Raw genomic sequence first — 5,538 nt, 5'->3', positions numbered from 1 at the left:
TAGAGAAAAGCACAAATGCCCCTCCCCTACTACTACAATTTGCAGTAAAATTTCCTACATTTGGGGAAATTGCAGGGATCAGCACATCTGAAGTGCAATGGATAAACCTCATCCTGGGAAAACCATTTTTGAGATCATGGTATTTCTCCAGCCAGGTAAGCATGTGCTCAGTCTGTCCAAGTCTTTGCAACGCCATGGACTATAGCCTGCTGGGTTCCTCTGTCCATGGGATTTTCCAGGCAAGAAGACTGGAGTGGGTTGCCATTCCCTTCTCCACAGGATCTTCTCAGGCCAGATCGAACCCAGGTCTCCCATGTCTCCTGCATTGCAGGTGGATTCTTACCACTGCGCCACCTGGAAAGCCCTTCAGGTAAGTATGCTGCTGCTGCTGCTGCTAAGTTGCTTCAGTCGTGTCCGACTCTGTGCGACCCCATAGACGGCAGCCCATCAGGCTCCCCCATCCCTGGGATTCTCCAGGCAAGTGGGTTGCCATTTCCTTCTCCAGTGCATGAAAGTGAAAAGTGAAAGTGAAGTAGCTTGGTCATGTCCAACTCTTAGTGACCTCATGGACTGCAGCCTACCTGGCTCCTCCATCCATGGGATTTTCCAGGCAAGAGTACTGGAGTGGGGGTGCCATTGTCTTCTCCGTCAGGTAAGTATAGCGGTTGGTTATTTTACATGCAAGTTTGAGCAAGAGAACCCTTGGCATTCTCTGCACTGGAAAACATTCAAACAACATTCATACTTCTCATTATAGAGGGAAAAAATGGGAAAGACATGTAATGAAACAGCTTCAAATCACTTAGAAATATATTTAAGCTTGAGGCCAATTTTCCAGTCTGATGGCATTGATATTGCCCAGATGGGTCCGGGGACTAAGCAGAAGGGTGGGAATCATGACTCCCAAGTTGCTGGGTGAACTTAAACTAGCTAATGTGGTCTCTGCCAAAAGGAGCCAAGGACTCTGGACACCTTGCCTCTCAACACAGGTTCTGTTTCTCCCATCTCCATCCCAGGAAATGATGGTCCTCCAAGGAGGCATGACCCAGACAGCAAACCCAGAGAAACTCCTGGCTCCAAGCTTCCGCTGACAGTTCCTACCCACATGGAATGCAGGGTCCCATCAGCCATGTTTTAAGAGGCCTGTCCTCTCAGTCCTCCCCCTCCCTCTCCCTCCTTAGAGGAACTGGTAAAAATTCAGATGGAATCTTCATTTGACCCTGCGTCATCTCTCTAGCATCTGCGCCAAGCCAGCTGGCAGTTGTCTGCTGCGCCCATGTCCAAAGGGGTCATGTCTAAAGGTCCTGGCACATCATGACAGCCCTCTTTGCCCTACAGTTGTCTGGCTGCAGAACGAGGGGCCCAGACCCCAAAAGGTCCCATGGCCATGGCCAGCAGCCCAGGAACAGACTGGCTTGGGCTTCCTTCTCCCCTGTCCTCCCACCCCAGAAATGGCACAAGGTTCTTCTCCCCTGTCAACCGCAAAGGGGATGGCAATCTGAAGTCTCTCAAACGAAGGAGCCCTAAATGATTTTCTGAGCTCAACTCCAGCCTAAGCAGTAAGCTATGTAATTGATTTTTAACACTAGAACAGAAGAGGGACTTTTCCTCATGCTGTTGGTAGAAATGTGGGCCAGCTAGCTTTCTCATTTCCCTCTTTGAAGGTGAATATGGCTCATCTTGCCCTTTTCTATGTAGGTACCATGGTGAGCAACAGTTGTGGAAGAGGAACCTGGTTCACGTGGGTCCCTCTCCCTACTCCCCACTCCCAGCACCCTCAAAGGAGGTAGTGCAAACCCTAACACGCTCACGTGACCATTGAGCCACACAGATGGAATCCCAGGGCAAGCTGACCAGCCACAGTTGTGCAGTTGTAACTGACCAGGGTTCTTGGCCTCCTTATCAGTAGAAGTTGTTAAGAGGCCAGACAAGAAATTCAGGCAAGACTTTATTGGAGTGTCTGGTGTAGCAGGAGCGATGGAGAACAAGCAACAGGTTCCCTTGCTTGCTCGCTCTCTGTGGGGGGTACAGGGGAAGGGGCAAGCTGGTTCCTTATATGGGGTGAGGGGAGGGTTCCTTATATGGGGTGAGGGGAAGGTGTGTTCCTTATATGGGGTGAGGGAGGCCAAAGGGGTGGCTTAGCTGGTTTGCCCACCCCTTTGGTGGTGTTACATGCAGGGGGCATGTAAGTGAAGTGAAAGTGAAGTCACTCAGTCGTGTCCGACTCTTGGTGACCCCATGGACTGCAGCCTACCAGGCTCCTCCATCCATGGGATTTTCCAGGCAAGAGTACTGGAGTGGGGTGCAAATCAGCCTGCTTTTGCTCCCTGGCTCTTCAGACTTGGCAGTTGGGTTTTTGTATCTTCTTGTTTATAACTACATGCACAGTTATTTTTAGTCCCTTATAGTTTCTTTGTATTTTGTTGTTGGAGGAAAAGTTTTCCCAGGTGTAAACACTGCAGCTAAGGCTCCCAGGTCCCACCCTGTCTCACAGTCAGGGGCCTCTTCTTCAAGGGGCATGGCTGGTGGGTATATTTTCCTACCAAAGAGACCCTCAGGGCTCAGGAAGATGTGTTTAAACCGTCATCCCTCTGTCCTCATTACCTTGAACCTTCCCCTCCTTACCCCAAAGTCTAAAAGCTGTTGCTGCCAGCTTGCTGTGCGCCAGGCCCTCCTGCCTGTGGAAGCCCTGATGACCCTGCCTCTGCCAAGCTCTTATACCACAGAAGCTCCCAGGGTGACCACTACTGTGGTTCCCAGCTGCTTGGGCCAAATTAAAGAATAGTAGGGGCACTTCCCTGGCGGCCCAGTGGTTAAGACTTCACCTTCCATTGCAGGGGCTGCAGGTTCAATCCCTGATCAGGAAGCTAAGATCCCACATGCCGTGTAGTCAAAAAGCCAGAACATAAAGCAGAAACCATAGTGTAATAAATCCAGTAAAGACTTTTAAAATGGTCTACCAAAAAAAAAACCAACTTAAAAAAAATTGATGAATCACTAAAGGGAATGTTTACTTTCCTTATACCTCTGCCTGGGGACTCACTTTGCAGGTGGGAGTGGCTGAAAGTACATTGCTGGCACCAGGAGTGAGGTCTCTCTCTCCTAGTGGAAGACCCAGGTTCTAGTCCTGCTGCTCAGTTCTGGCCATGTTTGTGGGCAGAATTCTAAAAATGCTACCACTTGATTCCTGAGCCCTGGTCATTTCATCAAACACCAATCTAGGTATTCCTCTGAGGGGATTTTGAAGATGGAATTAAAGGTTTGTTATGATCTGAGTGTTCACATTCCCTCGCACTGCCATACCTCACCAAATTCATATACTGAAACCCTAACCCTGAATGTGATGATATTAGAAGGCGGGGCCTTTAGGAGGTGATTAGTTTTAGATGTGATGTGAGGAGAGTCCCTGCGATGGGACTGGTGCCTCTGGAAGAAGAGGAAGAAACACCAGAGTTTCCTGTCCGCTGTGTGAGGATATAGCAAGAAGGCAGCTGTCTACAAGCCAAGAAGCAGGTTTTCCCCAGGAACCAAATCTGTTGGCAGCTTGATCTTTGACTCCTAGCCTCTAGAACCCTGAAAAACAAATGTCTACTGTTTAAGCCACTCAGTCTGCAGTATCTTGTTACAGCTGCCCGAGCTAAGTCAGGTGGCCCCTTAAGATACAAAGATGATACGGGTTGGCCTGAACCCTTTACAAGCAGAAAGTTTTCTTTGGCCAAGAGTAGAGAGGAAGTCAGAGAGCACTGAAGAGTGAGGGAGATTCCATCAGAGGGAGATTTGGCATGAGGACCCAGCTGCCAGCAGTGATGGCGTGAGTTGTTCACTCACTCAGTCATGTCCAACTCTTTGTGATCCCACGGACTGCAGCACACCAGGCTCTGTCCTTCACTAGCTCCCTGTGCTTGCTCAAACTCATGTCCATTGAGTGGATGATGCCATCCAACCATCTCATTCTCTGTCACCTCCTTTTCCTCCTGCCTTCAATCTTTCCCAGCATCACAGTCTTTTCCAATGAGTCAGCACTTCCCATCAGGTGGCCAAAGTATTGGAGCTTAAGCATCAGTCCTTCCAATGCATATTCAGGGTTGATTTCCTTTAGGACTGACTGGTTGGATCTCCTTGCTGTCCAAGGGACTCTCAAGAGTCTTCTCTTATGAGAGGGCCTGTGAAATGCTACTAGGGATGAAAGAGACCTGAACTCAGCCAACCCTTGAACAAGCTGAGAACACAGCCATTAATGCTGGAGTGTGGGACCCTGAATGGAAGACCCAGTTGAGCCATGACAGACTTCTGACCTGAAAGGTCTATAAGATAATAACTTGCTGTTTTATAAGCCACCAAATTGATGCTGGAGAAGACTCTGAGAGTCCCCTGGACTGCAAGGAGATCAAACCACTCAATCATAAAGGAAATCAACCTTGAATATTTACTGGAAGGACTGATGCTGAAGCTGCAGCTCCAATACTTTGGCCACCTGATGCAAAGAGCTGATTCATTGGAGAAGGCCCTGATGCTGGGAAAGATTGAGGGCAGGAGGAGAAGAGGGTGACAAGAGGATGAGATGGTTAGATAGCATTACCGACTCAACAGACATGAATTTGAGCAAACTCTGGGCAATAGCGGAGGACAGAGAAGCCTCTTGGCTGCAGTCCTTGGGGTTGCAAAGAGTTGGGGACACAAATTAGGGACTGAACAATAACAACAAATTGGTGTAATCTGTTACAAAGAAATAGAAACAAATATTCCACATGACCCAAAGGGGCTACTTAATCTTTCTAAGTCCCAGTGTCTCATTCAGAAAATAAGGACAGAAAATCCAAAGGGTTGTTGTGAATAAGGGACGTTGGGGCTTGTAGACAGATCCTTGAGCTTGGGGCCAGAAGGCCAAAAGTCGCTATGTGCCACTTTAAGCAAATTGTTTAACTTCTCCTAGTTTCAGTTTCCACTCTTCTAAAATGGAGCCAACAGCAGCTATTTTCTTAATAACTGACCAGCAGTTGGGCTCATGGCCACCCAGCCAAAGACTACATTTCCCATAATCCCTTGCAAAGAGGTATGGTCACCTGCCCAAGGCCTCACCAATGAAATGAGAATGAGGCTTGTGGGCTGCTTCTAGGGTGGACTTTAAAACATGGCACATGCCCTCCAGCTCCTGCCCCCTCCTATGACTGAAACACTTAGGTGCCCCCCACACAGCTTCAACAAGCAGACAAGGAACATGTCTTCCAAGATGGTGGAGAAGAAAGATGGTATGAACCCAGGCCCCTGAATGAGGGGGTTACTGAGTCACCCACTGGCTTGGCATGTGAGAGAGAAATAAACATGTTTCCTTGGAGCCCTTGGCTATTGGGGAGGGTGGGTGGGTTGCTCTTGTTACAGCAGCCTGGTTTCTGCCTTGACTAATTCAAGCAACTAGTACAGGGAAAACAGGTTCAAGGATGGCAAAAAAGAATTGGGGATGTCATGTAAGCATTAATTAGCCCAGAGCCTCCCTTTCACCTAGGATTTTGTTTTGTAAAATGGAGCCATTATGAAAAT

The 5,538-nt window shown here is 48.5% G+C and overlaps 1 non-coding gene across 1 annotated transcript; it reads right to left on the bottom strand.

Moving 5' to 3' along the window:
- Positions 1-163, bottom strand: LOC114117384 (U1 spliceosomal RNA). The gene has a single exon (XR_003591087.1). It is a non-coding gene; the product is annotated as a U1 spliceosomal RNA (small nuclear RNA).
- Between the last annotated feature and the right edge of the window lie 5,375 nt (positions 164-5,538).

The sequence above is a fragment of the Ovis aries genome, chromosome 12 (genome assembly GCF_016772045.2).
Source record: "Ovis aries strain OAR_USU_Benz2616 breed Rambouillet chromosome 12, ARS-UI_Ramb_v3.0, whole genome shotgun sequence".
Lineage (NCBI taxonomy): Eukaryota > Metazoa > Chordata > Mammalia > Artiodactyla > Bovidae > Ovis > Ovis aries.
Note: the sequence above shows the minus strand (reverse complement) of the source record. Positions and strands in the feature narration are given on the sequence as shown.